This window comes from Lagopus muta, chromosome 4 (genome assembly GCF_023343835.1).
Source record: "Lagopus muta isolate bLagMut1 chromosome 4, bLagMut1 primary, whole genome shotgun sequence".
Lineage (NCBI taxonomy): Eukaryota > Metazoa > Chordata > Aves > Galliformes > Phasianidae > Lagopus > Lagopus muta.
Genome location: NC_064436.1, coordinates 54,168,923 through 54,193,692, shown reverse-complemented (window position 1 = coordinate 54,193,692; position 24,770 = coordinate 54,168,923). Strand labels below are relative to the sequence as shown.

Here is a 24,770-nt window from a genome sequence, read left to right as displayed (position 1 = left end):
TCAAGTGCTCAAACAAAAAAATACTGAGCTTGAACAGACATTTCAGTCTTACTTTTGTCTCTGTGCCTGTATCTTTAAATCAATTCTTTTTCTATAATAAAATTAATAAGCATCAATAAGACATCTAAACAGGTGCTACCACAGGTTTGTACAAAAACCTCATCATCATCTAGTGTTCCACATAGAAAAAAATACAACAATGTACCATACAATACAGAGATTTTAACTAATGTTTACTGTGAAAATGGTACCATCCCAGGGCTTTCTGCATGCGTTTTGATCAAGGGCTCTTTGGCTCTCTCCAACTATGTGACTAAGGCCTCTGGTGACCACTACCATGAGAAACCATGAAAACCTTGACCCAGGATGGAAATTATAGGTGGATGAGTTGTGTTCAGGGCTATTCCAAAGTCATTCTCTCGCATTCTCCCAGTTGCCATGGGGGAGCCTCCATGGATGGAAAGTCAGCTGAATTCCAGTCACAGCAGAGACAGAATATGAGAGTAAGAGAGGTTGGGTTGATCACCAAAGAGTTTTGACTTTCGTGTCACTTTAGATCTGCAGTCAGTCACTCTACAAGCCCTATACCTCTGGGTTAACCTTGTTCCAAGACTAAGCACGCTAAAATTAGGCTGCTAGCTCAGTAACAAAGATGTGTTTTCTTGCAGACTCTTCATTTAGATAGTTTAGAGGAAGCCCAGTTGGAAGACAGGATGGGGAGATGGGCAGAGTGGAAAGTGGTACAAGACAACCTTTTTTATGCAGTATGATCAATATATCAGTGGAAAAATCTGAAGAGCAAAAGGAGAGAAGATGAATAAATGCATAGCAAATTGCATTTCAAATTATATCCACAGAAAGTTTAAGACTAAATTTGTTTTAAAGCCCATCTATAAAATAAGGGCATAAAGTAACCAGTATTTTATCACTGAGAGCATTCAAGTTTGGTTGCCCTTCAGAAATGAGGAAGATCAGGCTATAATAGCTTTATATCTGAAAACAGGCTTTGATTGACAGAATCTAATCATTTGAAGGGCAGCACACCCACATTAGAAAAGCAGAATTCTCTGTTCAAGTTCTGGCTTGCAACATCTATTAGCATCTTAACATTCCCTTGTACAAGTTTTTGCTAACTGAACATATTATTATTCTGTTACTGTGGTTGAAAAATAGCAACCTTTCTTTACAGTTATAAAAATATGTGGGTACTTTTCCTGTAGTTTATGTATCTTCTACCATAGGTCATTTTTAAAGAGTTTTCTTCTTCAGATCCCACCATTTATCTTTTCATTCTGAGAAAAAGCTAGTTTATTTAGCACAGTGAGACCTTCACATAATGTTCCTGTACCAATTATTACAGCAACAGAGTAAGTCCCATGCAAAAGGTTCCCAGTAATGCATCTTGCGAAGGAAAGTAAACAAAGAAAAAAGGAAGACAAAGTACATATGACCTTCTTGCTGTCTATCTTACGCAAGCATCCACAAGCAAAGAGAATTAATTGAAAGCTTGATCATAAAAAGGAAGTCATACACTGTCAACATTAACATAGAACTGCCAGTCGAAAAAAAACAGAAGCAAAAGCCATAAGGAAGCATGCTTTTCAAAAAGGGCAGAGAACATAAAATGCTATAAATGAATCTTATTGCTAAATACATGCTATTAAAAACATTTCACTGACACCAAGATAGTACAGTTCTCCATAGAAATAACAAGTACTTCAGAACAGAGCTATTAGCAGGACAAACACCAAAGCTCCTTGTACTGCGGTACTCTCAGCGTGTTGCTTATTTACCTGGATAATGCAATAAGAGTAGGAAGAGCATGCAGGTACCTAGATAAGCCAGGAATCACCTTATCCTCCACTAAGATGCAGCCATTTCAGTAGGACAGCAACAACAAAACTTGAAATTTACAAATTGCAGGCTGTTACTTGAACTCTTATACCCAGAAAAAGAACTCTTAAAATTAGAAGCAGGGAAAGCAAATATGGCACAAAAAGATTTTGGGATGGGGTAGAGGAGGTTTCCCACGTTTTTTTCTGTTTGAGGAGATGTCTTTGTCCTGAAGACAAAACTGAGCACTGATCAAGTGGCCTCTCCTGGGAGAATGATGGATTCTGGCAGATAACCCCCTACTCCTGTGATTACCCTAGGATATTGGCTCTTCTATGACAACACATGCAACATAAATGGGAATCCTTTAAGAATTAAAGACTCCAGCCCAATTTAGACACAGCACAGAAATCCCTGACAGAAGAGAACACGGGAAGACGACACGTATTGGCTTTGTGAAACATTCTTACATGTGAGCTATAAAGCCGCCAAGTAATTAAATTTTCCCTTCATCATTTGCATTTATTTCAGACAATGAGCCCCTCCTGCCCACCCAAATTAGCACTGCTGCTAAAAATAGAAGCTAAGAACAAGAAGACACAAAGCCCACGCTCCCACAGCAGGACACCAGAGCTCTGGTAAAGAGCAGAAGCTGCTGCAGCACTCAGCACACAGCACATGGGTTATTCACTAACCTAGAGCCCCAGCAACTGGGCTGGCTTTGTGGCTTATATTTCATGTGAAATATGCTGCAAACTGTACCTTTCAGAACAATTATTGCCTTTTTAAGGACAATTATGTATTATGTATGATGTATAATTTATTCCGGAGGTTACTGGTTTATAAAAGAGTTGTGGGCAAACTGCCAAGTTATCGTCTGAACTGTAGTTATGAGTAATAACAAGGGTTATAATTTACATTCGTACTCTGTTTTTAAGTTAATGAGCTATCCAGTATGAAACCCAGCACTTGGGTTTTTGTTTCTATGTTTTCTTCTCTTCTAGGATACAACCAGGTTTTACAATTTGCCTTTATGATACAAGTTACCTTGAATACTTTTCATTAAGCCACCAGCAGTGATCATTTAGTTGAACAGAGAAGCCATTGTGCACTTACTATGGCTCTTACAAACAGACTTCAACATTAGTGCCTTCTTTGTTGAAAGAGGAAATACTCTGAGGACAATAGGATTATACCTTCTTAATTTTTTTATTATTATTATTATTTTTTTTTTTAAGAGAGAGAGAAAGAAAAAAAAAAAATCCTCCTCTGGGATATTTCCATTTCCACCTGGACACCAGCCACCAGCAAAAGGCGCTTCAATGCGACATTCATTCAGAGAGCAGCTCCTCAAATAGCACAACACCCAGTTGCAGCATTGGGGATGAGCCACATCCTGGCATGGGACTAATGAAAATGCAGCCTTCTGGCCTAGCAGTGAGAATCCCAAGTAATTGAGCCACGCTGTCACTTGTGCTCAGTTTCTCCCAGCTGAACCGATAGCTCATTTATATTAAAAACACAGATTAAATTTACAGCAGTGAGGCACTGGGATAACCCACCTGGTGAGGGTTTTTATGTTTGTTTGTAACGGTTGTTTTTTTTTTTTTTGTAACAGAGCAATAACTTTGACTTGAACACTGAGAAGGAGATTAAAATTAAGAAGAGATTCAGGGAGTTCAGCTGAGAAGGAGCTACCAGGATGTCCTAGCAGAAACATTACAGTCCAGAAATGACATGAAGGACAAGGACAGAAGGCTGGAAAACACAGAGAGGCTTGTTGTTGAGAGGGCTACTGATGTCCATCATCAGAGAATAATATTTATACATCTTGAGCCCAGCTTTGGTGAGCATAATGCTGGCAAGATCACCGAGCATATTTTGCCCTTCATACTGATGGCATTGCTAATGGTTGCCCAGTGGTACCTTCCTTTCCCAGAAGGAACTTGAAATCGTTTCCCTTTCCTCTAGAAAATGTAACAAATGATTAAGACTTTGGCACATTCAAAAGAGGCAATAATTAGATGATGCCATGCCTGGACTTCTTGTCAGTCATCTTCCAGTCATGGTTGTTAAGTGCTTCTCTGGTGCCAAGTATTAATTATCTGAAATTAGCGCTTGGTGATAGACCAAGTCTTTTCCCATCACAGCTCTGTACTACCAGCATAACAGTTGGAATAAATAAGCCCAAACATTAGTCAAGAAAGGGAGATTGGAAGTAAGTAAGGCCAAAGTGCCACAGCAGTTGTGACAGTCTGGCTGATGCCCTTATTCTATGTTCAGTATCTCCTTCCTAGTTCTGAGGCCTCAACTCACCCTGTCAGCCATGGGACACAGCTGACTTGCCCAGGTCAGGATGATGGCTCCCACAAAGGCAATGTGAGAAACAGGCAACTGCTGAGGGTGATGTTACCCAGCTGAAGAGTCAGTCACAGAATAGCTTGCAGTGGAAGGGACCCTAAAGATCATCTAGTTCCAACCCCTTTGCAGTGGGGCAGGTGTAGTGGGCACTAATCAAGTGGCCACAACAGGGACCTTCTGTCCATTCGGGGGGCCAGAGGCTGTTCCATGGTGGGATGAATTCAGGTTTCTCTGTTTCCCTTTCAATACAGGTGAAGCAGCATTCTCTGAATTGGGGATAAGAGCTGCGCCTCACTCACACACATTAAAGCAAGAAAAAAAAAAAACAACTATCTGGATTTTAATTACTAACACAGGAAGAAACAGATGAAAACTGGAGGTGGCCCTCACCTTTCCACTCTGGCATGCCTTCTTCCCACCTGGTACCACAGCTGTGCCATAGCAGCCCCATGAGCATCACAGCCTCAGGCAGTTTATGTGGGCAGTGCAGTTCAGTCCTCACTGTGTCTTGCATGTGCACAACTTAAGGTATATGACAGCAGCTGGATGCTTTCTTCTGCCATGTGACTTTGTTCCAGAATAAATCTCTTTTTACACCATTACTGGATTACCCAGGGTCTTTTTTTGTCTAGCAAAAGCCTTAAGATTTGCTTGTCACTGTTGGTCTATTTCCACTGGGCAAAATCTCTCTCTCTAAGCAGTCTTTCACAAGCAAAGAAGTTATTTTGGAGTCCTACAACCAGGCACAAGTAAAGAGGAAAAAAAGGATTGCCCAAAAGAACTGAAGGGTAACAAAATATCCATAAAAAGTCAAGGTCAAGGGTTTAAGGTTTAAAGCACTCACTGCAGGAGTATGAGATCCAGAATATTTTTCACTGCATGGCAGGTTTTGACCCTACAGCTTTGCAGGTACCTTGCTCTCAAAGCATATTAATACTGTCCTGCACGGTCAAACATCATTAAATACTCACCAATAATCTGGAAAAGACTTCCAGACTGAAACTCAAACTCCTACACTATGCCCAAAAAATGAGGACAAAAGTCCTCACAGATCAGGCTGCGCCACAGGGCCCTACACCTCTGGAATTCTTCTGCTTGCTCTGGGTGTTGCTGTAGCACCTCCAGTGGGTTGTTTCAAGGAAGCACTATACATGATAACATGCACATGAACAGCATAGTGGGCAGAGTTGATATTAGGCTGACCCGTATCTATGATTTGAAGAGAGAGGCTGCTATTCTCTTGTTATTCTTCTGAGCTTCCATGATGGCTCACAGAGCTGGACCATGCCTACCTGCCCAGCTGGAGGAGAGTTTTCAGCTGGCTTCAAATGAAAGGAGGAAACCTCTGCATGAGAGCTCACACTGGAAGATGAGTGAAAAGCTGGGAGCACTGCTGAGAGGGGGAATCATGGGGATGAGGGAGAGCAAAGATGCCCCTGAGACTGAAAACTGATGATCTCCAGTAGTACCCCAGTTGCTTGCCCTTACATTAGGCAAGCCTTGACGCTATTTTCATTTATCTGGTGTCCTTTAGCAATAATCACTTCAGAAGCCAGGTCATAAATAGCTTCCCAATGGTCCTCCCACGACATTGGCTAATGCCAGAGCAGTGGAGAAGCTTGCTCTGTCTTACTGGGTTTTATTTTTAAGAGGTAATTGCAACAGAAATTTGAAAAACCTTTTGTGCTGCTGAAAAGGGGCTTAATAAATTGTTAGCAATTTTTAAAAAATACATATGTAGAAAGATTTCTAAATTAGAGAAAGATAAATGCACAATTATTAATTCAGGCGAACTGTTTAGCCTTTGTTCCTCAGCACAAAAGATGCCACTGTTCACACATACACACATGCAATATATGATACTGCAAATGAAATACAAAAAAGTGATATAAATTCCTCCCAGGATAATTGTGTAGTGGTGATGTATTAAAACCAGTCTTATTCTCCGTCTATTTAGCTATAAAAGCAATGCAGTTCATTAGTCACTCTTCTCTGCTACCCAAATTACAATAGGAATTTTTATGTCACTTTATATCACTCTTCTTCTGAGAGCTTTAGCAGGAGCCCACCTAAATATTAATGTCCTCCATTGATGCTCTTTATTACCCTTTATAAAGCAATTGTCCTAAACCAGCTTCAGTGTCTACAGCATTTGGCCACAACCATCCCCAAAGCAGGATCAGCTGAAGAGCATCTTTGCTCTCTCGGAAACCAATTTGGAGATGTCACAGAGCATTTATGCCAGTTTCCAGCACAAGCAACTTCCCAGGACCTTGCCTTTGATTATCTGAGACTTCTGGATCAATCTCTTTGCATGCATTCACACAACCATTTTAAATTGGCTTGGACGTCAAAGAAAGAAATGAGATACTTCAGAGAATCTCTCTTTAAAAACAAAGCAGTTGTTGTCTCTGTAATTATGAGCACCTACAGCTTGCATCTGAAATTAAATAGAAAATATACATTGCTTTAATATGTTTGTAATAAATGTTATATTTTCTATGTAACCTCAGTACATATTCAGACCACATTTATGATATGTAAAATAAGAATTTGCTCTGATGCCATCAGCCACAACCACGTCCAAGACAGAAACAGCTTTGCCAAGATGGTACTTTTTCCTACTTCCTCCCCTATCTAGCCTTAATGAAAAAACACATTACTCTAAGACTGTTTCCTGCTAGCGTAACCCCAAGAGCAGCTCCTCCAGAGGGCAGTTCAGGATGGGATCAGGTGAGGGGGCACAGGACTGCCCTGTCCTACAGCCAACAGACAGTTCTGAAATGAACCTGCATGTCAGGAAGGAAAAAGCACAGCTGAGGGCAGAATCTAGACTTTATGTCAGGTCTGTTGAAGCTACTTATGCATTATTGCTACATCCCAGTAAAGATGTTAGGAAATAGAGTACTTGCACAAATTACACTTGCAGAGCAGCAGTTTCCTCAGCAGCACTTTCAGGCTAACCCAGATTGCTTCTATTTCAATAATTGTGTGCAGGAGCTGCAGCGATAAAGACCTGAAATGCAACCATTTTCAGGTTTCCCTTCCCTGCCAAGGTACAGCTCCATACCCACGCCTCCACAGATGTGGAACAAAACAAGACTAAGCAAAGTGTTTAAAATGTCATGGGTTACTTTTTCCATATTCCTACACAGATCTTAACGCTTTGCAAGATGTAACCGGGCTTCTCGCTCACCCTGATTTATGAAAACTTCAATTTAAAAAGAGGGGAAGGAAATCATGCCTAACGCTGCCCTTAAATGTCAGTCAACCTTAAGACTAGGGAACAGGTCCCTACTTTTCAAATGTCAGTAAGACTTCTCATAAAAAAAACATGGGCAAGATGTCTGTATAGTTCACATGCCGTATGATCTCATTTTCAAATGTTTCTGATCTTTCTTTTCTTTCTCGGTTTGGCTGGCAGAATAAACCAATCCACAGTGTGCTCCTATGTGCACTTCTATCATAAAAAGAGCGCTGTGCCCCCTGATATCTCGATCTTCTAACACTGGCTTTCCCCCTCTCCCCCCTTCCTCCACACATCGCTCCCCATTTTAAACAATACCTCAAAGTTAGCTTTAACACCTCAGAAAACAGTGCCATAAAAATAAACAAAAGTCTGAGGACTAAGATTGGACATAAAAGTTGTTGCAGATATTGTTTCTTGACAAATAGCTTCTCCAAACATCATAAATTGTCCAAAACCCCTTAAACCTTTGCTCTACATCACCCACGCAGGACTGCAAAGGGAATACAGCCAAGGAACTGCAGGCTAATTGAAAAATCATTCACTTGAGATACAGTAAGTATCGCGCTTCAGTTCTGTGAAAGTATACAGAAACTTGACACAAGTGGCATCCTCCATGAACTAAGCAATTGACTAATCAGCAAACTCAAAAGGAAAATAATCTGGTTCTTCCTCCCCTGCTTTGCTGAATTTGCATTTAATAATCCATCTGAGATGAAAAAAAAAAAAAGTCTTCAAGATACACTGGGTGGCACAGATTCCTTCCCAGCCTCTAGGACTGCTTCCTCTCAAAAAGAAAACTACAGCATTGACTGATAACATTGGTTTTGAGGACTCAGGAACTGATGTTTCTAAACCCCTATTATTCAAAGATTGTTATCACAGTTTTCCATTAGCAGAAATAAGTAAAAGCTTTGCTGTATAACTGACAAAGTGATTTGGGGGGAAGGAAAACAAAGGCTCAACATTATACCAATTTTTTTTTTTTTTAAATAAGATTTTTTGCCTTTTTGCTTGAGGCCATTTAGCATTGACTTTGCCTATTATTAATTTCACAGGCAGTAGAAGCTGCTGGATCGTACAGGTACAGTACAAATGGAAGGACCCATAGAAGCCTTTGTTTACCTGACATTTTAATACTTTGCAATGCCTCAAAAAATCCCACTCTGTGGGCCTAGTGTATCCCTTCATATGAAAAAAAACATTTCCATGCTCACAATTCAAACTTTGTCCTTCCACTGGGCACATGATGCAGTAAAAAGGGCCATGATGTCATGATTCCCACAAGCCTGCTCAGAGCACTTGCAGCAGTTACCTTCAGACTCTCATTCCACGCCTCAGTAACTGAATTTTTCACTGTCACTGGTTGCCTCATCCTCCTGTTCCCTTTGAAGCAGTAGGTGAGCACACACAGGCTTGGACATATATTTCTTTGCCTTCTACTAGAAGAGTGTAAGCATAATCATATTCTGAGAAATACATCTCACTGTCCATTTTGGAGTCCCTCTGCAAGTAACATCAGCAATATTGACATCATCTTCAGAAGATCCTTCCATTATCTCTTTTGAAGATCACAGCACGGGTCACCCTTCCTGTCTGCAGCAACAAGCTGCTAAAATGACAAGACAAAATACCGTATTTCTGAGGGTTCAGCTTGGTGCTATTGGTGAGCCAATCCCAGTTAAAGCTCTGCACTTTAAAACATAAATAAAATGGTGCAGCAAAACTCTAATAAATAACCAGGGAAAAACTCTGCTTGGACAATCTCCAGAGAACAAACATCCAACACAAACAGTGAAAGTAAACAAACAGAAAAGCCTCAATGGGGAAATTATATTAAAGGCACCAATTTACATCATGGAATGTCACACCTACTTCTTTCTCATTGCAGAGGTGTTACATATGGTGAGAACTCTGGAGAGAGACAAGAGGGAGGAACAGACTGAGGAGTGTGTAATATATGGTCCTGTAAAGGCAAACAGCAGCCAGGTGGTGACTGCATCCACACTGCAGCATCTCAGAGAGGTTTCTCTCCTGCTTCACATCAGCTCTCCTTTCAGTAAAATGGATAAAATGCAAGTGAGCTTTTCAAAGCATCTGGCAACAAGCACAGCCCCACTGCATCCGCATCAAAGCCCTTGTGCAGATCAGATGTATTTACTATAGATTTAGGCAATCTGAAGTTTCACAGTTGGAAATACTTTTTAGAAATTCAAGTTGCCAGCTTGGTAACTAGGGCACTTGAAGCAGTACTTCCCAGTCTGGGGCGCACAGATTCCACTAATCCTCCTCTTGTGAAAAGTTTAGTAGCGGTTTCTTACAAAGTCTGCCCACTAGTTGGCTTCTAAAGCTTTCTGTACAGAGGTTAATACGCCATGGGAGGTACTTCATAAGTCTTCAAATCAAAGAGAGCCAAAGACTATCAAGGTACAAAGTCAGAAATTTGTTTACTCATTCATTTTGACTTGCAAAAAGTAAAACAAGTCTGTCCAAACACAACAGGGGCCCACAGAAACCACTGGGGCTGAGAGCCCCAGATTCATGTACTGGGCCAGGCACCAGCACTGGGAGAATAAAATTCTATTTATTATTTTTACTGTTTGAAGTGGAAACAATAGCAGCTGGGATGTGCTAGGGCCTCAGAAAAAAACCTGCAGCACACATCTACAGATGGACAGCCCAAAATACAGGCCATTTGTAAAACAACCAAATCTAGCTTTCTGTGTACTAGTTGGCATGAACTAATAGTGCATAAACCTACATGATGATTATTTAGAAATAAATGCATGGAAAAAACAGGCATTTCAAATACTATACTGTTTGTTTCATGACCATTAATCATCACCATATGACACAGGAGAAATCTTGAGGGGAAAAAAAAAGGGAAATGATACCCTACTTCTCCAGGCCTGTTCTAGCTTATTAGTGCCTTACTCCACCAAGGCTCTGAGGATGCACCTTCAGAGCAGGAGACAGCAGGAACCCCAGTGAGAGCCACAGGATTCCTGTTGCCTCCGGGCTGCCCAGCCCTCAGTCAGCCACTGAAAATAATGCTGTGTTGCTGCCGTACCAGTACAGCAATGCTGCAGAAATAGAGCAACATGCTGTATTTTTTGTTTTCCTACTGATGTCGTTAAAATCAATACAGTTAAATAAAAAAAAATTGAGAAGGAAATTACAAAATAAAATTCTAAGTATTTAAATAGACGATGCTGACCACCGAGATCTTTCTGGCTGTATTATTCCCAGCTCACAGTGTAAATGGATCGGTTACTTACAAAGACAAGTAACTGAATGATCTTTACTTACTAATGCAAAAGAAAACAACAGCAATAAAGTAATAATAGAAAGCTGATCATGTTTCCTCCCAAATTGTCAGTATTTTCGCTACAGCATATTCTACCCCGAAAACTCGAACAAGAATACTACACCAAGTATTGTGATTTAGTATGAGAGTGTTCTGCTTGGCCATTATCTTATCCCAAGCGCTCTGAGGAGTTAAACACCTCCCTGTCTCTAGTCTTCTCGGGCAACTACTCTAACAGACTACAAACAGCAGAATGCAAGGAGAGAGAAACACTGCCAAATATTTGTTATGCCTAACATTTACGTACATTTATCTAATCTCAAATATAATACAGGCTGACAGTATAAACAGGCCAGCTGAAGCTAATCTGTGCATGTTTCTAGTGTATGTAAATAGTCTTTTCCTCAGTTTGTTTCCTTAAAGTATGTAGCATGCAATTATCTCTTACAGCTACAAAGGCAATGACATGTTACTTAGTACTTTTAATAATGATAAATTCAGTCCTGGTGACGAGGGAGTTTAAAACTGTCAGGCTCTCAGGCAGCAGGATAAGATTTTCCAATATACTCCAATAGCAATCTTTTGTTCTGCAAGCTAACTCATTTTTTAACCTCCTCAATTGCTCCATCTTGGCCCCTCTTAAACACAGAGCTCCTACCATCGTGATTCATGAAACCACATGCTGAAATTTGTTGTTCTTCAGGTACTAAATGAGATAAATTAATTCCACTATTAACAGGACCAAATGAGAAAAATCAGGACTAGAGGAGAGGAAAAGAAAATGTATAAGGCACACCTCTGCATTTCATTAACATTCAACTACAAAGAAACATCTGTGAAACTGTTGATACAGTTGATTGCACATCATCATCTTCATGTCATGGTTAGATCACTGTATTTTGGGACTACAAGAGAAATCTAACTGGAATGGGAGATTCTCCAATTATATGGCCTTCTCCTTCTACCCTTCTTCTGATCATTTTTCATGTTTTGATGAGAATGAAATGCCACCCAGCTTTTCCTGGGACAATTTTTTTGTCTAATCTTTTCTGTTTAACTTAGTTTGACAAGCCTGTAATACCTTTTTAAAACTGCCTCTCTAGCTAATGTCTCATCCTTTAACAGATGGGTATTTTCTACTGCAAACAGTTACAGGCAGAGCAACTAAGGAAAATAAAGTGCAGATGGTGCAGAATGAAGTAGCAGTTGAAGCAGTGGTTCAGCAACAACGAGGGAGAACAAAACTAACCAGTCACAACTACGCTTTATTGAAAATGGGAGGAAAGCAAGAGAACCCTCAGACTGGGATAGTTAAGATGGCATAAACAGAAAAAGCACTATCTTGTGTTTGAGGAGAATGCATGCTGTTTCACCATGCAATTATTTGGTAGGTGCTGCTTGGGCTATGTCTGTGTGGTGAGGTCAGCCTGAATAGTGGGCAATCAGGTCTGGCCTTACAGCTGCAAGATGTTTCTCCAGATCATTTCACTGGTCCACAGGCTCCAAACCTCTGCCCATAGTTGAGTGAAAGCATATTTTCCAGTGTTTTTTGTGACAAGGGACAGCAAGACTCCTTCCCAGATGACAGTACCAACTGTAATGCAACATGTAGCATCCTACACCCTTCAGAAAAACATTGGCAGCAACACTGGGGCACTGTTGGTGCTCAAGCATTAAGCAGGCCGCTTCATATATGGCTGAAAAGTTTAATCCAGGCACTCTGGATTACACTACATTTGCACCTAGACAGACTTTTCCTCATGGATGGAAAAAGAGTAGGTTTAAAAGCTGAGGAGTGAGTAGGAACATACTGGTGTGTTTACAAGCCTGCAGTAATCAGCAAAGGCTGATAATATTGCCAGGTATCAACACTTCAACTTACAAAGGTCACTACTGGATCAGCAGCAGTACTTCTACAAAAATGATAAGATATACAAGTATCTGCTAGACTGCAAGTCTCCTGAAGGCTTCTCATCTGTGGTCTGTTCTTTTAAATATTCATGGCTTGCTTGCTCCAAACATGTGTTACTCTAAATAACATTTACGTGATGGATGTAATTCCAAAATTAAAAGGCATCCATTCGCTGTGACATGTGCTACATCTAACTTTCACCCAAGAACTGTTTGCTATCTGTTGCATGCATTTCAGCAGGAGATAAAATTGAACACAATGAACATTTAAAGACAGAGCATTATCTAAAACCCCAAGGAGCCTAGGACTTGCAATGTAATGTCCTGACAAGGTATTGAACTTTTATTTTTTCTAATGAAAACATAATAAAATTGCACTTAAAAAAAAAGTGAAACAGCTATTACTAAAAGTATTTATTGCCTCTGATCTCAGTCACTAGCTCTACCACCTAATGCTTTAGAAACTCATCGGCAATCATTCATAGAGTCATTTCACTTCTTCACACATAGCTTCACTCAGCTTCCCATAGGAATGTGAGACTTGGGGCTGTCATTCCAAAGTAATCCACAGAACATCTGCAGCAGGAATCCATAGTCTTTCCTGTCCCACACTGTGGCTAGAAGCAAATTCCATGCTACAAAGGAGAAAGTTCAGCCCTGTGCCCATTTAATGCTAAATCTTCTTTCTGATACTTCCCCACAAGGTTGCCTGGTTGGAGACGTGGATATAAGAGGAAATGGGCTAAGGCCATTAGTTCATCATACACAAAATTCTAAGAAGACCTGAGATCATGATAGCTGATTCATGCTGGACTCAGATGAGAATCCCAAGCTGGATGCTCTCATAGTCCATCATTATACCCAATGCCAACACTAGCTTTCTAGACCAGTATTCCTGTGCAGCCACAGATTGGGAACATGTTATTTGAATTTATTTCTTTCTTCAGTCTGCTACTGTGTGCCTATGTTATCACAATGGCAGTATTATCACTATCAAGCTGAATTTCAGGAGGTATGCCATGAATTGTATTATTCCATTTAATAAACATTGCACTAGTTGGATTTTCCAAAAAGTAAACAATTTTTCAAGTGAAATATCCCCTTCTCAAATGCCACACTGCTATGCATAATTCAGACACATCCCTGACCAGAGATCTGATTGCAGATGGAGAAGCTGCCTGAGTTGTAGGCACTGAGAATTCATTCAAGCATTAGGGGAAATATGTAGAGCACCTGGAGCTTCAAAACACCCCCGAACCAGCAGCATGAGGTATTCCTCTGTTCCCGGGGTTCCCTGCATGTGGAGAGTGGCCCACAGCCCTGATGGTGATCCTCTCACCAGCCTCCTCAGCAACAAGACCAACAGGAAAAGTTAAAACCTGATGGAAGTATACCAAAGTACACCAGCTGAATTCAGTACCAAAGTATAGCAGTAAGGAATGCAATACCTTTCTGACATGAAGCTTTTCAAGCATCCCTCATCATTAATTTCTCAAAGTATTTCAACATCCTTTCTTTTCCTACTAAGTGATAGCATATACAAAACTTAGTTGATATTCACAGATTTAAACACTAATGCATACTGCTTTTTTTTCCCCAAAGTTTAAAAAACTCTTCATTATCTTCACTGATTTGGACCCTATCAACAGAGTAGATTCACCTCACCTACCTAATTCATCCCCCATGGTTTAGTCCAACACTGACACACAAAAAATGGAATCAAGAATGGTGAAAAGAAGCCCTTCTGGACACCAATAGTAAAGCAGAAGAAGTAAATAAGACCAAGCAAACAGCTCTTCCCCACTCTTGCCAGCAAAGTCTCAAGGATAGTGGAATTCAGTACCAGAACAGTTGTCTTCTACTGAATAATTCCTGTAGACAGAGTCACCAAGTATATTTCTAAAGACATACATTAACCTGTAAAATAAAGCTGGAGCAACAAAAAAATAAAAAAATCCACATCTCAATTTTTCTTCTGATACACAAATTCTTATTTACTTTTATAGAAAGTGAGATTAAAAATCAGAGAGATATTCATGTCATGCAGAAAGTGAATCAGATCCTTGAAATATGCTATTAAACACACAAAAAGTAAAATGCTGGAAGAAAACAGTATAGTCAAAGACACAAGTATAGCATGTTGGGATTACATTGGAAGTGAGGCTTGTAAAATAAAACCAGGACTGCACAGAGATCTGATTAGATTCTCAGCTGCTATTATTAGGCAACCAAAGCACACAAATGGCCAAGACAACATTTTTCTGCCGTTCATAGGCTGGATAGACTTTTAAATCTTTTAAATATAGATCTTTGCTATCACTTCACTATTAATGAACGACTGGGGAAAAAAAAGCAGATTCTATGCAATTGAATATTTGCATATGCTAATATACTGAATTTAGAGGTGAGTGAGGATGAAGGGCTATACAGCAGGCAGCACACAAATGGCTGGAGTCTGGCTACAGGGGAGGTGACTTAATGCCAAGTCATGACATTTCTCCTTTATGAGAAGTCAGTTTACTTGCACAGTGTGCTTCACACTGGAAGAAGCCCCAGCCTGCACTGCCAGAACCGCTGCTAGTGATTAGCAGTGAGTTCCTAAGGCCCCTTCATGTTTTCACCATGTTGCATGCAGAGGTAACAATTAAATACTGAACGTAACAAAACTGGGCTTTTAAACCCTCTGCTACCACAGCTGAACTTCAGTGTCACCAACCACTGGTGCCATTAACCACTGGCTTCATGGAGATGAACCATCCTCAGATGGCAGCACAGAGATCAGCCATCTCTCTCACAAAGCAAATCAAAGGGGCGAGGTACCCACTCCTCAGTAACTCCTGATAGCTCTCCACCTCCTTTCTGAAAAGTGGGTTCAAAATGCCAACATACATCCCTATGTAACTACCAGAGGCTTCACTTTATGGAAAGAATAAGTAGTATATAAAAACAGGTATATAGATATAAATATAGATATTATTCTTATATATTATAAATAGATACATGAAGTATATATATCACTTCGTGGATGCCCCATCCCTGAAGGCATTCAAGGCCAGGTTGGATGTGGCTCTGGGCAGCCTAGTCTAGGTCAGCAACCCTGCCCACAGCAGGGGGATTTAAGGTCCTTTTCAACCCAGGCCATCCTATGATTCTATGAAAGCTCTGGTAAAATAAAGATGCTGCCTTCACAAAAAAATCAAGTCTTTATTAGTTGTGGATAATTCTTCCACCTATCATCAAGAAACAGATAGTTAACTATTCCTTTCCCTGCTTTGTTTCCTACTTTTCTTTAGTACCTTTCCTGTGAGGAGAGTGGACCAGAAGGCAAACCTGAAAGCACAAACTGAAATACTTTCTTTGGGGTTGGCATTCTGATGTACTTAACTCCCTTCGTATTTGTGTGTAGTAGATGTCCTGCTATGAGGCACTGTGAACTTTGCTATCAGAACAATCCATCAATTTGCAGGCAGCTGCAGACTCTGAATGTAACCTATGGTCTTCAACCTATACAGTCAGTGGAAAACACTGTGCTAAACTTAGTGAGCTTTAAGTGCAATTAACAATAAATGATCAAGGTCTCACTGAGAAAATAGTATCCTCTCTCTGCAATGCCACCAGTATTACCACCTCAGCTTAGCACAGCCACGGCGGCTGGTGGGTCCGTTTATTATGAGGCCCCTCCATAAAATGCATTCCTCACTTTACTGCATAGCAGGCAAAATCTGTTTGCTGATCTTCAGGGTATTATGCAAAGCATTTGGGGAGAATGACAGGAGAGAGAGAATTGAATTTTGAGGCATTTGTTTGATCTATCGCTTTGATGATTTAGGCTGATTTATATGATGGGTTTGGGTTGTGTGTGTTACAGTTTGCATTTGATGCAGTATTTTTCTATGGCTGGATTCTCAGCAATGTTCAGCGTCCTTAGTATGACACACAGATTTCAAACAAATAAAAAATCCCAGCATTTAGCACCTGCTCTCCAGCAATGCATACCACAATTTAAACAAGAACTGCATTGTTAGAAAATCTGGCTGATTTTAAGAGCACTGACCACTTCAATATCTGCTCTTAACCTTGAATTTATATGATTTTAAACATCCAAACAACATTCTGAATCCCATCCAGCACAGCCAAAAGACGACAGAGTAGTTTTCCACACTGCCTCCTCTGTGGTCTCAAGAATCGTTCTCGTATGAATAGAGAGTGGAAAGTCTTGGCCTATCTATTTTAAACAGCAGAGAAATAAATAAGGGGCATACAGAAATGCTTTCAGGATTGATTCTTTGACTTTCTTGCAAAGAAGTTCCATATCTTATTTTCACATTTATTTTTATAGCTTTTTCTTCTCTTTGTCTTTTGTCTTCTGCTCCTTAAAAATAAGAAGGAATCAAAATGTTCTTTTGTTCCTTAAAAATAAGTAGGAATCAAAATGTTCTTTTGGTTAAAAGCTATTGTTAGCATTTATTTTACAGATCTGAACAGATGGATGGAAAATTCTGTTGTTTCGAGAACTGATTTAGCACCGGACCACTGAGAAGGAGCATCTCCATTCAAAGACTAGCACTTCTAAGTCAATGCCAAGCTTTCATGCTAAAATCCATGTTTCTCATAAGAACTTCCCAGTCACAGTCAAGCAGAAGCATACCCCTCACACTGTTAAAAGCAGCAAAGAACAGAAAAACCTGCTAATCGCCTGAAAATGAGAAGTATCAGTCTCTGTAAACTAGTTCTACAAAGCTTTTGCAAAAGAAAGCAGTCACCAGAATAAACATCTGTGATCAAATACTAATTTAGCACCAACAGAAAATTGACTTCAAATCATCTCTTTGTCACTGTAATTGATTAAAAGTCAAATGAAAATTGATAACATGATTTTCTATGTGTGAATGTATATGGGGCACAAACTCTCAAGAGCTCTATTGGCTTCATATATTGACTTTTTCCAAATAAAGCTTTTTAAGAGTACATTAGTCAGTCCACTAATAAACCTAAAATGCAGACTAATTACTCCGACACAAGGCATTGATACGCTCTTGAGACTGTAGGCGTTTGGTGCAAAAAACAAAACTGACAAAAACTTTGAATCCAATCGAAATAGCAAAATCATAGAATCAGACTGGTTTGAGTCAGAAGGGACCTCAAAGACCACCTAATTGCAACCTCCCTGCTATAGGCAGGGACACTTCCCACTAGACCAGGTTGCTTACAGCCCCATCCAGCCCAGCCCTGAATGCTTCCACAGGGAAGGCACCCGCAACCTCGCTGAGCAACCTGTTCCAGAGTCTCAACACTCTCACTGTACAGAATTTCTTCCTAATATCTAGTCTAAACCTACCCGCTCCCAGTTTAAACCCATTTGCCCTGTGCTGTTACTGCATGCCCTTATAAAAAGTCCCACCCAGCTTTCCTGCAGGCCCTTCAGGTACTGGAAGGCCACTGTAAGGTACCCTCAGAGCCTACTCTTCTCTTGATGAACTCAGGATACAGTTGGCCTGTAAGCACAGGCTCATATTGAGTCTTTCATCAGCCCACACCTCCAAATCCTTCTCTTCAGGGCTACTCTCAAGCCATTTTCCACACAGCCTGTACATGTGTTTGGATGCACAAACTATTTCATTATCATTGAACTTTTTTCTGATGATGAAGAAAGCTGCCTATTCTTTCCTTATTCTCTTCATTTAAAATTATCTTCAAATTTTATTAATTCTTCTCCAGCCTCAATATTATATCCAAACTCTTGTTCTTCACTAATCCAATGGTTTTTCAGTGTAGGTTACAGACCTAGGTATCTTCTCTTTAACAGATTATTTTCTGCATCACAGAACAAATGCAACTCTGTATCGACCCTGAACAGAATGTAGACTACTAAAATGTTATTTCACCTACTCTGCAGACCCCAATATTTTTAATAACAACCTGTAAAAGCAACAACAAAAAGGGATTACTCGACACAATATCTGTCTACTTTATTAGGAAACAGGCAGAAATTACGGCCAAATGGCCTCAAATTAAGATTTAAAATGTCTTACAGCAGTGTTAATTTCACTCATTCAGATTTCCATCTTCTTCTATGAGAATATACAGAGATATGAGAAACCGAGGCAAAAGAGATTTTCTATTTATAATGTCAAGAAAGCAAGACTGATCCCTACTCCAGCCTGACAAATGACAGCCAGGCCCTGCCACACCACCACCAGCACTTCACCAGCTGCGGAGCTCAGTGCCAGTTACTCAGCAGAAATTGGTGGCAGAGAGTAAACAAGAATTGATGCATTGAAAATAAATGTAAAATCTGTGTATCTCAGTTAGGAGGCACTGCCCTTGGAGCACAGCAGGAGGTATCGAGTCTCCAGACACAGTCTGAATTTTGCCTGCTAGCTCCCATCAGGAGAGAGGTGAGGATCATGCAAATGAACAGGGTCCCATAGCAGATGGCATCGGTGAAGAAATGAATAAGTACGACAGAGCTCAAACAGGAGAAGTTTGCAGCCTCTGAGGAGCAAAGGCCAGACTCAAAAGAAAGGTGTGAGGGAAGGATGTGATGAAGGATGCACTGCTGAGGGCAGCAATTGGCTGCAGTCTTGGAAAGGTGCCGTCTTTGCAGCAAAACATACTCCCATTTTACTCCTCAAAAGACAGCAAGGTATGACCAGTTGATACGGGGAGGAAAAAGAAGGGAAAAAAGACCGCTCATGATTGACCTTGTGAATTTTTACACAGTTAAGGTCTCAGCAAAGGTTATCTGGGTTGCTGTAACATACAGCGTCAGCTGAGATTCAGCCTACGACAAGTGCCAGCACAACATTCACTTAAACCTCTCCTTTACTGTGATGCCCACAGAAAACCTGGCAAGAGCCAAGTTGCTAGTGAACTGATACCTCCATCCATCATGCTTTCCAGCATGCTCACTGCTTCCCCAAGTGTTTACTGCTGCCTCGTACCTCCACATCCTTCTTCCTGCCTTCCCTTGTCCATCTTGCAGGCTACCAGAGCCAGCTGGATGAGTCAGGCCCTCACAACCCTGCACTGAACAGGGACACCTACAGCTGGATCAGGTTGCTCAGAGCCCCATCCAGTCTGACCTTGAAAGCCTCCAGGGACAGAGCAGCCACTGCCTCTCCGCGCAATCTGTGACAGTGCCCCATCACTTATTTTTACTTATTGTAAAAAGAACTTCAATACAGTCAATCTAAATCTCCCCTCTTTTAGTTGGAAACCATTTCCCCTTGTCCTTTCACAACAGACCTTGCTCAACAGCCTGTCCCCTTCATTTTTACAGCTCCCCTTCAGGTACTCTCTGATCTCCCCAAAGCTTTCTCTTCTCCAGGCTGAACAGCCCCAGCTCTCTCAGCCTGTCCTTGCAGGGAGGTGTTCCATCCCTTGGAACATTTTTGTGGCCCTCCTCTGGACATACTCCGACAGGTCTATGTCTCTCCTGTACTGAGGACTCCACATCTGGATGCAGTACTCCAGGTGACTCCTCACCAGCACAGAGCAGATGGGCAGGATCACCTCCCTTGCCCTGCAGGCCACACTGCTTTTGATGCATCCCCAGGATATGATTGGCTTTCTGGGCTGCAAGGGCACATTCCTGGCTCATGTCCAGCTTCCCATTCACCAGTTCCCCCAAATTCCTTCTGGCAGGACTATGTTCAGTCATCTCATCTCCCAGCTTGTACTGATAGTGGGAGTTGTCATGACCCAGGTGCAAGGCCTTGCAGTTGGCTTTAACCTCATAAGGTTCATCTGTGCTCACTGCTAGAGACTGAAGAAGGGTACTTTCAAAGCCTGTAGTATTTTCATGAATCGCACAACAGGGGCGTGTGTTAAGTTATATACAAATACTAGAAAAACACAATCAGGAATGTCCATGGTGCCATCTAATTTGAACTCAGGACTGATTCAGGTTGGGCAGATTGTTCCACCACAGTGATGCTGTCCCCAAACCCCAGTGCACCACACGTACCCGCAGAAGGCTCATAAATGTTGCCCAGAAAAAGCTGAGCGGAGGACCACCAATATTTTGGTGCCCACATAAGTGAGATTTCACACAACCAAGAAGCAGTTTGATTTTAGTGCCTTAAAGGTCACTGAATTTTTTGTGGTCACGAAGCACATTCCTTTGCCTTTCATTCCCAAGCAGGGCTTGCAGGAATTGGGGTTTGCAGCAAGTCCATCCTCTCCGCAGCCAGCTGCCCTCCTCTCTGCTCCAATATTCATGCTAACAAATAAGCACGTTAGCTGATCATTTCAGCAGTAAAACAGAGTTTGCACATGTAAATTTTTATCAACTATACATACGAGTGGTGCAATCCGTACAGACTGTAATTCCTGCACCTGCTTTTACATTTGCACCATCGTTTACCTTGGCTCTTAACAATTATTATTCAGCATTTCAAGTGCCATCTGTGCTGCTGATAAGTAAATGCCTTCAAGTATATTGGAAACAGATTTTCTGAAGTTTTACCTTGTACCAGGCACAGTCAGCATCAGAAGCGTGTGCTCTATGGAAGCTGACATGTATTTAGCTGATTTTTTCCACAGGAATTGGTGCATTCAAAATAAATTTAAAATGTGTATATCTAAGTTACCAAACAGAAAACAAGCTCAGAGAATGAAGGAACATCACTGCATTCCCAATAGCCCTTGCTATTTATGGGTCAAATTCAAATCCAGCATATATAGGTAATGTTCACTCACACCTGGAGTGAATTTAGTCTTATAATAGTTAAGCATCGTGAGAGAAAAACTTATTAAATGAGAAAAAATATCCACAAGTTCAATGCCCAAATGCCTCAACAGCTCTTGACACATACATCAGCCACCATTAAAATTAAAATGTGAAATATAATGACTGATCTCCATGAGATGCATGAAGCTGACTATTCTGAGGTTCTCACTGACAGTTTAAACAACTCCAAGTGACACCTGGGAACAGATCCAGACTCACACATCTCTGCCCACTGTCTTAGTGTAAATGTCAGTGTGGAACAAGAGTCGGAAAAATATCATAAACTGATTTTTTTTCCCTTTAAAAATCAATCATTAACCACTATCTGCTAATAAGTCATGTTTTCTTTTCAAATGAAACCACAGTTGGTCACAGCCAGTGATTCATTCCTTCCTAGGGGGATAAAGCCACACAATCACACCAAAAATCCCCAAGCTGCACAAATAGGCAGGTATCATGCAGTGGCTCTTTTGAAAACTGTAGGGAAACCACAACTACATGGATGGTATTTCAAATCACAGAGCAGGTAGAGCCCGGTAAAGGAACAAAGTGGGAATTCCCTTCAGTTTTTCTCTCCTGATGCTGACTGACAATTCCTGGCTACAGCAGTATTATTTCTATTACAGCCATGCCTGAAAAAGGCTGGGTGCTGACAAAGTTACTCATGAAAAAAGACCAATGCATGAAACAAGCACCTTCAGGGTTTAGTGAACAAAGCAAAGTGGGCTCATGTAACTCCAAAATCAAAGCTGACAGCATCAAATCCAGGAGCTGAGTGCTACCAAAGGTGGCCCCGAGCAGCCACAGCATTTTCTCCACTGTCCTTTTCTCCCCACTCACTTCGACACAGAGATCTGCACAGTTTAATTACAAACCATAGACAAGTGCAATTCTATTAGCAGGCCTAAAGCACTGGCGTGACACAAGCTTGTACACTGCATCCAGTCACTAAGATGCTGCCAACAAGCTCGGAGATTCGGAGCCTCTTTTCTATGCAGGTCTGTTTGGCCTGGAAACAGCATACATATACACTGACTTGAGTTTAACAAAGAATGTTAATTTGGGTCAGTGAACTACCACTAATTGAATTCTAATAGATGTCACCATAACTCAAGTGCTCCAGCTCTATCAAGCAAAATGGCAGTAAGACCGAAGCCAGCACTTCTGCTGCGCTGGGGGAAATGAAGTCTGTCCTTTGACTGCATTGTTTCCTGCTTGTCCAGTTTTAAATACTCTTTGGTCATAATAAAAAGCAAATGAGATACTGGCTTGACTGCTCCCTCAAAGAGTCTTTAAAAATAAATAAATAAATAAATAAATCTGCTCTTAAGTGCAGTGCTCAAAAAGAAGCCCCAACCACACAGGTACAGCCAAATGCAGAGCTGAACAACACAGTGGGCCGGCACCCAGCCCCAGCCCTCCCTTCTCCTTGAGATCTTTTACACATTTTGCATTCTTTTTGCCCCCAAGACTGTTGGCAGCATGAACCACAAAGATCAATTTTCTCGAGACTTCCTGAACCCAGGCTCTAAGCCACAGCATCAGGATCCTGTACTGCTCAACACAAGCCAACATCCAGCCACACACAGGAACAGCAGGGCTGTCTTCAGAAGGGAAAATACCTGAAGCATTCTTAGCATGATTCACAGTGGCTTAGCTATGGGAAGACTCCTTCTCAGCTCATCTGAAAGTAGCAGATTTACACTCAGCAGACCATGAGGGTGCTGGCTTGTGTCTCACTTAAGATGGAGCACAGAACAGAAGCAGCATTTTCCACCAGCTTGCACCCTGTATAGTCACTCAAATCTGTGCAAAGCGGATGCAAAGATGCTGCCAAAGAACAATGAATGTGCGTGGCACAGCTGAAAGTAGCAAAACAAGGAGCAGACTAGTGGAAAAATCAGGCCCAGCGACTGCCATGCATCTAGTACATCTGCTGCAGGCATAGGGCTCTGTGCAACAGGCCACACTGGCAATGCTCACAGAAGGCATGTGAGCCAACTGCTGGATTCCAAAGGTAAAAAACTCGGCAATTAGGACGTCAGCCTAAATTCACTTTCCAGGGTCACATGGGACAGTTACAAATCCAGCACTTAGCAGGACCAAAATAGTCAAATGTATGTAGAAACCTTACCCCTTACACCGAGCACTGAAAATATTTGGGGGAAAGAACAAATTCTTTTTTTGCTTTTTTTTTTTTGTTGTTGTTGTTCAGAAAAGAAAAATGAAAAGTGGCAGATTAAAGGAGCACAGGTTCAAACAGGTACTGCAACAGAAAACTGCCCTAATTATTCCAGGTTTGAGTCCCATATTACCACATGCCACAACAGAAGGAAATAAAGCACAAAGGCAAATCCAACACAGGAACTCTACATTTGGCCCAGCAGGTTAAAGCACTGAACCTGCACTCAGAGGGACTTGCACTCACACACAGACCATTGCCATTTGCAAAGCCCTCCTGGAAGGTAAACGGTGCTTTACAAGGATTGCTGCAATGGCTCTCTGTGAGTCACTCCTAATTAGGGCCCCATCAGTCTGCTAGGACCATGTGACTTGTTTGTATCCAGGTAATGACCTGAGTTCATGCAGTTTGCATCAGAGCTACCAGACAGGGATACTGCCCAAACTTCCATATCCCTGGAGGGCTGGCTGCCCACACCAGTACCACCAAACCACACACACATTTGTCAGCAACCTGTCCCTGCAGGGACCACATTGTCAAGATCCTGGCCAGTGCAGAGGCACGCAGCTCTCTGTCAGGCTCCAGGACCTGTATCCAGTTTTCGGAGCCCAGCTGCTCCCACATCTAACTTGGGATGTGCCACCCAACTGAGATTCACAGCTGTACAAGACTCAAACCCTGCATCCATCTCATGATGTTGTCTAACACTAGGATGGGTTAGGATGGGTGAAACAAGAAGAGTAGTGCTCATGAACCTGGTATGTCCTTCTGAAATACTACCATTTAAAGAATATTCACTGAAGAATGCAGTCATACTGGGCAACGTGGGAAGTGTTAAAGAAACCAACCTTACCCCTTCCCGAGTGTTTCATCCTGTGCCATCCTATCTTTCTGCTATGGCTTCACTTCTCTCTCCCTCTTTCTGCAAAAGCCCACCACAACCTGTTTAGCATCATGTGCCTTTCTTTCCCATCATTGGCTTTATATATCCTCCAGTTAAATGTACCTCTCTTCTTAAAAATGAACAACTCTCATATCTATAGAAAATGTTTTGCATCTTGAGCCCTTTACTTTTCAATAAACAGGCCAGGTATATTTGCCTATTTCAGAAAAAAAAAGACAAAACCCTCTTTTCATGACCACCTCCCACAATGAACCCTCATACAATCTGTGCCCATTGTGATTCAGTGGGCTC

At 41.4% G+C, this 24,770-nt stretch overlaps 1 protein-coding gene across 1 annotated transcript in view; it reads right to left on the bottom strand.

The window, feature by feature from the left end:
- The window catches only part of PPARGC1A (PPARG coactivator 1 alpha), a 345,221-nt gene that overhangs the window by 124,320 nt on the left and 196,131 nt on the right, over positions 1–24,770 (bottom strand). The window lies entirely within an intron of this gene.